Here is a 10470-nt window from a genome sequence, read left to right as displayed (position 1 = left end):
GCTGTCTGCCCTGGAGCCTTTGCTGCTCTGGTGTGGTGTGCACCCAGGTGCCTCTGCTCTGGGGCTGTTTGGGCTCCAGGGACAGGGCCTGCCTCTTTTCTGATCCGGAAGGCACTGGGTCTCTGCAAGCGTCCTGAGCCTCCCCTTGCAGCAGGGGGACGGGGCCTGGTTTGCCTGTGCAGTCAGGTCCTAATCTTCTGCCGTCAGGCCCTACAGACTTCCTCTGAGGGCTTTGCTACGATGAGCAGCTCTTCTGCCTGCATAAGCTCAGTCTCGCAGGGACCTGGGGGAGCTGCCAGTCTTTTACCAAGAGCTCTTCAGGGCCTCCAGGTCCCTGTTGCGGGTGGCCGGCAGAACCGACCTACCGGCTGGTGATCCTGGCGAGGGCGTCACCCTGGGCGTGCCAGGGGATGGCCCAGGCGGATCAATCTCACCCAGACTGGAGACCTCCTGGACTATGCCGGGCAGGGGTGGTTGGACCCCGCTACGCTGGCCTGGTGCATGGGTCTGGAAACGAAGCGTGCATCCTGCTTGCACCTAGTCCAGGTGGCAAAAGCCACCTTTCCCGTGGACACCCCTTCCCATCTACAGCAAGTCCTGTGTGAGGGCTATCCCTGCCCCTCCCCATGTCTCCTGGCCCAATGGAGATGCTGGTGGGGCCCACACTTTGGCAGGCTCCCCACTAGTGGGCTGACGCCCACGGACCTAGTCAACAAATAGATTTACTCAAAGAACTTTTCCTGCCACAGCTTCCCCGGCAGCCCGATCTCTCCAGAGCCGTGTCCTGGCTCAGGGAGGCCCAGGTTATGGGTGCAAGGGTGGCCGCTTTTGTTACCTGGCTCTACGGTGTAACGGTTAGCACTCTGGACTTTGAATCCAGTGGTTTGAGTGCAGCTGATGTTTTCCCCTGAAGCCTCCTGTGCAGGTGTGTGGCAGGGTTGGTCTCTCCAGGAGCTGGTACCCTGTGGGTCTCAGAGTGCATCTGGGCATGGACCAACCTGCTGCGGTGGTGCCTGTTCCTGGCCTTGAGCCACAAGGTTGTGTCCATCCTTGGCCACACTTTCACTATCCTGGCCAGCCTGCAGAGGTGGGCCCTGTAAGTTTTCTGGTTGGTACTGCATTGGGTGGCTGCGAGGGTCCTGAGACTCCCCGTGTGGGAGGTGGGGCAGGGCCTGGCTTGCCTTCCAGCCCTACAGAGTCTCCTGCACGGTGCCGATAGCCATGCAGCGTGGAGCCAGTTGGGGCACACCTTCCTCTGCTGCGTCCGAGGGCCCTGATAGGACCAGCAGCTCTTCTACCTCCATGGGCTCGGTCTTACACGGGGCTTGGGGGAGCTGCCAGTCTCTTACCAAGACCTCCTCAGAGCCTGGGGTGACCCAGCCCGGGTGGGTCTCACCCAGAGTGGAGACCTCCTGGGCTACGCCAGGCAGGACTGGGTAGGCTGGCCAAGTGCATGGGTCAAGCCACGGAGTGAGCATCCTGCTTACATCTAGTCCAGTGGGTGAAAGTCACTTTGCCTGTAAATGCCCTTGCCCATCTAGAGCGATTCCTGCGTGAGGGTGGTCCACACCCCACTTTGTTCCCCAGCCCAGTGGGGCTGCTGTTGGGGCCCACGCTTTGGTCAGCCCCACGGCACTCCCCGCTCCATCATCTTAGCAGGCTGGACAACACGCGGCCAGTCCACTTTTGTACGACCCAGTGTTGCCCGTCCTACACACTCATTCACAGCACGCTCCATCATGCCGTCCTCGCATCCCACCCAGACACACAAGGCAAGTTTGGTGGCAGGCGGCAAGTTTGTATTCCACCCTGATCGCACGGGCCCCGGGGGACCTACAGTGATGGCTCCGTCACAGAGCTGTTGCAATGGGTATGTGTCTGGCATGGTTCAAGATCCGCCCCCAGCAGGTGCCCATTCTGTGGCCAGGGAGGATGCTGGGCATGCGTCCCTGGAGTTCACCAGGTTGCAGCCCCTGCACCTCCTCCATAATCTCTTACTGAGGTTCTGGCTGCAGTTTTCCCCTCATTTGTTTCTTTTTTCCACTCCCCATTCATGGCCCTATGAAGCCCTGGGACCTCCTAGTTCACCTCCTCGACATCCTCGGGGATTATCGGGCCATTTTCCTGGGTTTCCTCCAGTCCCATCTCTAAGCAGAGCACCACTGAGCAGTAGCCACCTGCTCTGTAGCTGCATTTGAGAGTCAGTGGGTGCTGTGTGGGTGCTCTGCTCAATGTCCCCTGTGGGTGCATTTATTTGGTCCTCTGACCCTCATGCACTTTCCCTTTGCTCTTATTTTGTCCCCTGCATTCAGTTGTGGCCTTCTGTCCCTTGCTGTCAGTGGCAGCCAGTTTTGAATTAAAGGGGTTTAGTCTCATGTAAATGCAAGGTCACTAATTGGCCAATCTCTCCAGATCCCTGTTGTGGCTTGGGGAGCCCAAGGTTATGAGCTCAAGGCTGGCTGCTGTTTGCTCATCGGCTTCTGTGGTGTAATGGTTAGCACTCTGGACTTTGAATCCGGTGATCTGAGGTCAGCGCTCAGCAGAGCCAGCTCGCTTGCTTGCTTGCTTTCTCGGAGCCCTTCCTGCCCTTTCGGCAGAGATGGGTGCCAGAGCTGGTACTTTGTGGGTGTGAGCGTGCCTCTGTGCGTGAACCAGCCTGCTGTGGTGGAGCCTGTCGCAGGAAGCCACCTTTGTTTCTCCCCAAAATCTCTGCTCCATGACAATGTGATGAGGATGGTCCCAGCAGAGGACACGCACCTTTACCCTCTCTCTTGAGGTAACCTGAGCTGGCTGCAGTCCTGAGGGAGGGGGAACCTGCTCCCTCTGCCCACGGGACTGGCATCGGTCCCCTGGGTGAGGGGCATCTACCTGGGGGGCTGGGATCTGCCCGGCAACTAGTGATGTATTTCAAATTGCCCCTCACTGGGGCTGGCCTCCACTGGACCAGGTGAACGAGGTCACTTACAGGGGCTATGTAAGTTAGGACTGCCCAGGAGGAGGGGGCAGCAGCCATGCGGGGACTCAGAGGAGCTTGACCATCTGCAACTGGCTCTCTCCCCCATAACTGATGAGCGAGGAACAGCCTGCCTCCAGAGGGGATCTCCAACAGCCTCAGGATGACGCTTGTGAGTGAGCTACTCGAGATCTGGTTAGATATCGAGCTGGCAGTAACTCAGATGCGTGATCAAAAGGCTACCGCAGCCAGGCTGTTTTGCTCTATGGGATTTCTAGGATATTGCTCAATCTTGTACCCTATTTTCACCCTACCCCTGGAATCAATACAGTTCTCCTTTGTGACCGGTGTAGGAGACTTATTGAGGGGTGGGTCTAAATTATGCCTAAGAGACCCCTTAGATCTGCGGACTGAGGGAGACTTTCTTTTTTGGCCCCTGACTTGGGGAAGTGCCCCAAGTGCCTGTACTGGGTCGAGTACCCGTCGGCCTCTTAGGCCTGTGTTTCCCTGAGGATACAGGGCTGAGACAGTCCCTTCTCGGGGTGGTGGCAGCTACGTTACCCCCGGGCTAGCGCGTGTGCTCCGGGAAGGGGTCGGCCAGACGCGAGGCGCCCCGGGGAGGCACTCAGGGCCTGGCAGGTGGTCGGGCGCAGGGAGGTGGGCGGCTCAACGCAGAAGTGCCCCCTACTGGCCCGCCACAGAGCCTGTTCCCTTCAGGGTGGGCATTGGTGTTGAACCACCTGTCCATTTCCTGGGACAATTTCAGTACCCAAGGTGGGCCCTGTAACTTTTCTGATTGGGATGGCACTGGGTCAATGCGAAGTTCCTGAGCCTCCCCTTGTGGGATGTGGCACAGCCTGATTTGCCTTGGCAGCCAGGTCCTGTCTTTCGCCTTCAGGCCCTACAGAGACTCCTCTACGGTGCCAGTAGCCATGCAGCGTGGAGCCAGTTGGAGCACACCTTTCTCCACCGCCTCCAAGGGCTCTGATAAGACTGGCAGCCAGTGGCGATGCATAGGGCATGCACGGGGGTGCACATGCACTGCCTGAGCGCTCCGGTGCACCCCCTCTCCGGCTGCGCTCCCCACTCAGATGACAGGCAAGCGGGCAGGCGGGAGCACCATTGGCCCCCCTTGGAGCATCGGCTGGGGAATGGGCGAGCCACAGCCACATTTGGGAGCACCGTGGCCACTTCCCAGCTGGTGCGCTTGGCCCTGACCCCTCCCCACCAGTCGCTGACTGGTTGCTGGGACAGCACATGCCCCCCCTGACTAAGGTGGCACCAGTTGTCCATGCTGACACCTCTTCTACCTGCGCGGGCTCAGTCTCACGCGGGATGAGGGGAGGTGCCAGTCTTTTACTGAGACCTCCTCAGGGCCTGGGGGCTGCTCTGTGCCGCCAGATCCCCACTGCAGGCGGCTCAGGGCAAAAACCTGCTGTGGATCCCCCAGCTGGCAGTCTTGGTGGCACCAGTGGCACCCTGGGCTCACAGATCAGAGACTCCTGGACTACGATCGGTGGGAGTGGGTAGGCCCCACTGCACTGGCCCGGTGCACGGGTCTGCCCATGGAGTGGACGCCCAGTGCAGGAGGTGAAAGTCACCTTGACCTTGCCCATTTAGAGTGAGTCCTGCATGAGGGTGGTCCTCGCCCCCCCGGTGGAGCTGCTGGTGGGGCCCGTGCTCTGTCCGGCCCCGCAGCGCTTCCTGCTGCATCATCGCAGGCAGCTGAAGGACACGCGGCCCGTCGGCTTCTCCACGGCCCACGGACACCAGCTCTACACACTTGTCCACCACATGCTCCATCACGCTGCACACATGCCCCACCCGAAACCAAGTGGAGGAACACCCTCAGCGAGGGCGAGGGCCAGGGACCCCGGTCGCACAGTCTATACTCCACCCTGACACCACGCGCCATCCGGGTCTCAGGCAGGCGGCTCCTCCATGGAGCCATTGTGGCAGGCACGTACCTGGCATAGTTCAGGACGGCCCCCGACACGTGCCCATGTTGTGGGCAGAGGGAGACCCTGGCACACCTGGTCCTGGCGTGCGGCAGGGTGCAGCCCCTGCACCTCCTCCTGCACAGCCTTCTGCTGAGGTTCTGGATGCACTTTTCCCCGCACAGGGTTCTTTTCACACTCCCCATATGTGGCCCCACCAAGGCCCAGGACCCCCTGGTCTACCTCCTCCTGGCCCTGGCCACGTTGGCCATCTCACCTACCAGGAAGGAGGCTCTGGATCAGATGGTCCCTGGGGACAGTGGGGGCTTTTTCCTGGGTTTAGTCCATTCTTGTACCCCAGCAGAGAACCCCTGGGCAGTAGCCGCTGGCTCTCTGGCAGCCTTTGAGAGTTGGTGGGCGCTGGCTGGGGTGCTCTGCTCGGTGCACCACTTTTAGCCCTTTGACCCCACTGGCACTTCCTTTTTTTCATTTCTTGTCCCCCGCAATTAGTTGAATACTTGGAGTCTCCTGCTGTCCAACTGTGGCATCCTACACGACCTTAGGGGGCTGAGGTCCGAGGTTATGAGTTCAAGGCTGGCCTCTGCCTCCACCTGGTTCTGTGGTGTAATGGGTAGCACTCTGGACTTTGAATCCAGTGATCTGAGTTCAAATCTCAGTAGAACCAGCTTTCTCCCCTGGTGTGCCTCCTGTTGATACAGGTGACAAGGATGGTGCTCTGGAACATGCTAGTTTGTGGGCATGGACCAGCCATTTTGGTTTCCTTACTTGTTGGGAAACAAGACTCATAGATGGAGGACTAAGCCATGCGGCATGGAGCCAACTGGGGCGACCCTTCGTCTGAGGCCTCAGCCTGCTCCAGGAGCCTGGGGCGTGTGGGCTCCCGGGTTTCCTTTGGTCCTGTCTCTGACCAGCGCGCCACTGGGCAGTTTGAGAGTCACTGGGTGCTGCCCGGGGTGCTCTGCTCCATGTCCACAGAGGCTGCACTTGCTTTCAGCTTTTGACCCACATGCACATTTCCTATTGTTATTTTCTGGCCCCCGTGATCAGTTGTGGCCTTCTGTCCCTTGCTGCCCTTCAGTGGCAGCCAGTTGTGAATTAGGCCCATGTAAGCACAAGGTCACAAATAGGCCAATCTCTCCAGATCCCTGTCTCGTGGCTTCACAAGACCAAGCTTATGAGTTCAAGGCTGGCTGCCCTGTCTGCCTTGTTCTATGGTGTAATGGTGAGCTCTCTGGACTTTGAATCCAGCGATTTGAGTTCAGCTCTCAGTAGAGCCTGTTTTCTACCTTGGAGCCCTGCCGGGGCATCCTGCGGAGGCAGGTGGCAGCGCTGGTGCTCTGGCTGGTCCTGTCTGCGTACACTGATGATGCGCTTCTTGCGGACCAGGACCAGGCAGTCTGGTGTGGGTAGGGGCCTGCCAGGCGGTGTCCTCTGTGAGCCTGGTCAAGAGCTCTGGCCTGGTGATTGATGGGCTCACTCCCACCCATGCTCCAAGGCATTGGCCGGAGCATGGCCTCGCTGCTCTATCTGGAGAATGGGCCTGCTGCAGTGCCTGTCCCTTTGCGAGGTGGGGGCTGGCTTTGAACCAGCTGGTCCTGTCCATACTCTGGCACCACTTCAGCACCCTGCCTGCGCCCCTGGAGGTCTTGGCTGGGTTTCAGAGACGGGCACTGGAGTTTTTTCTGGCTGGGACAGCACGGGTCTCTGCAGGGGCCCTGAGCCTCCCCTTGCGGAAGCGGGGAGCAGGGCCTGTCTCCTCCCTTTTGTCAGTGGCCTCACCAAAGCCTGGGACCTCCTGGTCTCCCTCCTCCTGGTCCTGGCCATCTGTGTCACCAGGCAGGAGGCTCTGGCCGGGAGGGTCCCCAGGGACTGTGGGGCCATTTTCCTGCAGTCCCGTCTCTGAACGGAGCACCCCTAGGAAGTAGCCGCCAGCTCTCTGGCTGCATTTGAGAGCCAATGGGTGCTGTCTGGGGTGCTCTGCTCAGTGCCCCCCGAGGGTGCACTTGTCTTGCCCCTCTGACCCCACTTGCACATCTCTTATGTAACTTGGTAGGCTTAAACCCACATACATCGGTCACAAATAGGCAAGATCCCTTTGGGTCTGAATCGTGCCTGCCTGCAGATTTGCAGGCTCTCCTGGCTTCGAGATGTCTGCAGAATTACCTCTGTTCCTACCTCTGTGCCATGAAGAATCACGTTAAAAAGCCCCAGGCGCAGAGCAGACCTTGTGGGCTAACGCATCCAGGGCAAAGTACATCACGCTACACACACTCCCTACCCTGCAGGGAAGCAGCCAGGGAACTCGGGGGGCCAGGGAACCCCCTTGCCCAGCACATACATGCACTCACTATCCCCATGGATTTGCAAATCTAATTATAGATAAGGAACCTGCACTCATCCGAACAGAGGGCAAGCCCCAGCTCTTTCCTCTTAACCCAGGGAAAACTGATCTGGCTGTAGTGCCTTATTACAGCCCCAGTGTGTCAGAGGTAACCAGGTGGGAAGGTTAGAAATGCTGCCAGCTTCGTCTAGCCCAGTTCATGGCTGGGAGGGCTCCCTTGTTGCTGAACCCACGTCTCTTCATAAAACATGCTAGTCTTAGTAGAAATCAGGGCTTGTTCCGAACAAACATGGGGTTTCAGTGGAGCTTGGAAATGGGTCCTTGGTGCTTAAGGCCACAAGGACCATTGGGTCTGGGCAGCGTGTCCAGTGCTATAGATCTGCTTGCAGTCTCCTCCTGCATGGAGCCATGCATCCTTTGCTAAAGACAGATTTCAGGCTAATCTATAAGCAGCACAAGTTGGAAGACTGGCCAAGGAAGCATCTCATCAAGTGACATTTGCTTTTGTAGCAAAGAAAAAGTGATTGCAAAAGCAGGCAGCTCGATTTCTTCTCTGTCAGGACTCTCCGTGCCAGGGCCAGCCCGGCTTCTCCCGAGAGACTTGTCTGTGCATGGGGAGATGCCGCCAGCAGTAGTCACTGCGAGAACCGGTTCCAGTTTCTTTGCTTTCAGTGAAACCAGTGTCGAGAAACAAGACTCACAGGTGGAGGATTAAGCCACAGCTGGAGCAGTGGGGCTTGGCACGTAGGGGCACTCCGGGGTGCCGTGAGACCCTTTCAAGCGTGCTGGGAGTGCCGCACTCTGTCAGCACTGTGAGTGTGCCAACACCCCATGTGACCCGCAAGAGCAACTCAGGGATTTCAAACCAACACCCCCAGCCCGGGCTGGGGATGGGGATGGGCTGTGCCAAGGCGCCTGCTAGCACCAGCCCCGCAGGGTCCTGGCTGGAGGGTCTTGCCCTTGCGCTCAGGCTCAGCCCCGCGCTGCATTGGGGCCACCAGGTTGGTCTGACAGGACCTGCCGCTAATGAACCCGTGTTGGTTGCATGGTGCTCGGAGTGGACCAAGTGAACAGGGAACTGTTGTTCACTGACTTCCCGGACGCCAGAACGAGGGACACCTGCTGAAATTAGGTTTTAAACCAACAAGAGGACGTCCTTTTTTACCCAACCTCTTGTTATCTTGTGTAATTCATCGGCACAGGAGGGAAGGGAGGCAGAGAGCACGGTCAGGGTCAGCAGGGGACTAGGTCTATTAATGGCTGTTGAACAGAAGGGTTGGAGATGTTTCTGGCATTGCTACACCAATAATCATGGATAATGGATAGAGGATGGAGAGAGAGCCAGGTCAGTGCTCCTGATACAGCATCATCTTGTGCCGGTGTCGGAGCCAGGATACCGGGCTGTTCTCCATGGTCTGTGGTGCCTCATCTGCTGCTCTGGGCAGCTCGCGTCTCTGGGCAGAGTTTCGTTGCTCTTTCAGCAGCCCCCGCATGACCGGGCAGCCGGGGTTTCCCTTCCGCCCCTTGAGGCTGATGTGAGGAGCTGTCCTGCGGTCCCCCGAGCTCGGGTGCATGCTCCGGCCCAGCCCTCGCTGGTTCTCAGACCGCTTGGACTCCGGGCCCCCACATCAGGTTCAAGCCCCGCTTGGAAAATGCCAGTGTGCAATCAGTGTTCTGGTCAGTTGTCCAGCTGGTCAATCGTCCTTCGGAGCGAGGGGCCGGGACAGCAGCTGCCTGACTTCTCCCTCGTTTCACAGGAATGGCAAAGGGAAGAGAAGAGGCGACAAGCAGAGTGCACTCATCCCAGAATAAATCTGTTTATCCCGAGGCAAAGTGCAGTGATTCAGACGTCCGCGCCCATTGTCCTGGGATAAAGCTGTAAAAGGTTCACGGGGGCAGAGATGCCAGCAGCTTCTCCCAGGTGCATCTGAATGGTTATCCCGGGAGAGCATCTCCGAATCCGTGGCACCCGTGGCTGAATTCAGCCTGATTGGAAGGGCACCGTGTGTATTCGCCAGGCCCAGGATATACCTGCTCCAGGGCAAGCACAACTCGTCCAGGCCCAAAGGCCCAGTCAAAAGCAGCATCTGGCGAGGGTTGTCACACCCGGCCCCTGCCATGGGGATGGTTCACTGGTCCTCACTGCGTCCCTGGTGCCTCGACTCGTCGTGGCAGCTGCTCCATCCCAGCCCTTGCTGCCCACGCCGGCCCTTCCCCGTCGGGGCTCTGCCTGCCTTCGGCTGCAGCTTGAGGATTCCCGTATCTGCCGTCTCCCCCCACGTACCCACGTGGTTCCCGGCAGCTGGGAAGCTAATTGCAGAGGCGCTGGCTGCTGCGGGGTCTCTGGCTCTGCAAGCTGTGTGAGAAACCCACTCGCACGTTGCACCAAGCCCAGGGGAGACGGGCCTGGCTGGGGCGGTGTCCCAGACCAGGAGCGGATTGCCCGGGGGGGCTCCTCTTGCAGGCTCCCCGCGGGTGCTCTGCCCCAGGGCCCAGCCGGCTGCTTGGGAAGCTCCCAGCGGCCTCGTGGCTCCCAGTCCCAGGAGCCCTGGTGTTGCGCCTGCCTTGGTGCCTGCCCCAGCCGTGGGAAAGCAGCTGTCTGGTCCGTGCCGCTCAGGCTGCTCTAAGCTGCTCCTGCCCTGCCTGTGGCCAGCACGAGCCTTGCAGAGGCTGCTCCAGTAGCCCTCGCAGCCCGCCTGCTGCTGCCTCGTGGCGGGTGGAGCGTGGTGCGCGCCGGGCACCGGGCTGCTGGGCGCTCTGCCCAGGCCTGTGCCCACTTCCCGCAAGACGGGGCTGGGGCTGTGGGTGCTGCAGACTTACCAGGCTCCCGGCTGGACCCCAGCCTGAGGCACCTGCGTCTCCCCAGAGCCCCAGCAGAGTCTGCGCTGCAGGGAGCAGGCACGGCCCCGGTGCCCAGAGCCCCCCGCCGTCTCTCCCCCCGCCCGGCTGGGCCTGCTCCATGCCTGGACGGTCACCAGATGCACCGCTCTGCCACGGGTGAGCCGGGCCAGGGAAGGAGCCGGAGCCGGAGCCGGAGCCTGGCTCCCCGCCCTCTGATGGGCCGAGGCCCAGAGCTAGGGGCAGGCAGATGCCAGCTCCGAGGGATGTGGCCAGGCACCCCAGGTGCATCCAGGACCTGCATGCCCCCTGCTCCACTGCTGGGGCCCATCCCACCGCCCCGGCAGCACTGGCATCCACAGCAGCCTGGCCCTGCTCCA

At 59.9% G+C, this 10470-nt stretch overlaps 1 non-coding gene across 1 annotated transcript; it reads left to right on the top strand.

The window, feature by feature from the left end:
* The first annotated feature begins 5503 nt into the window (after window positions 1-5503).
* Window positions 5504-5575, top strand: TRNAQ-UUG (transfer RNA glutamine (anticodon UUG)). Its single transcript has one exon. It is a non-coding gene; the product is annotated as a tRNA-Gln (tRNA).
* The last annotated feature ends 4895 nt before the right edge of the window (window positions 5576-10470 follow it).

This window comes from Crocodylus siamensis, chromosome 3 (assembly GCF_052110815.1).
Source record: "Crocodylus siamensis isolate JL-2025a chromosome 3, ASM5211081v1, whole genome shotgun sequence".
Classification (NCBI taxonomy): Eukaryota; Metazoa; Chordata; order Crocodylia; family Crocodylidae; genus Crocodylus; species Crocodylus siamensis.
Note: the sequence above shows the minus strand (reverse complement) of the source record. Positions and strands in the feature narration are given on the sequence as shown.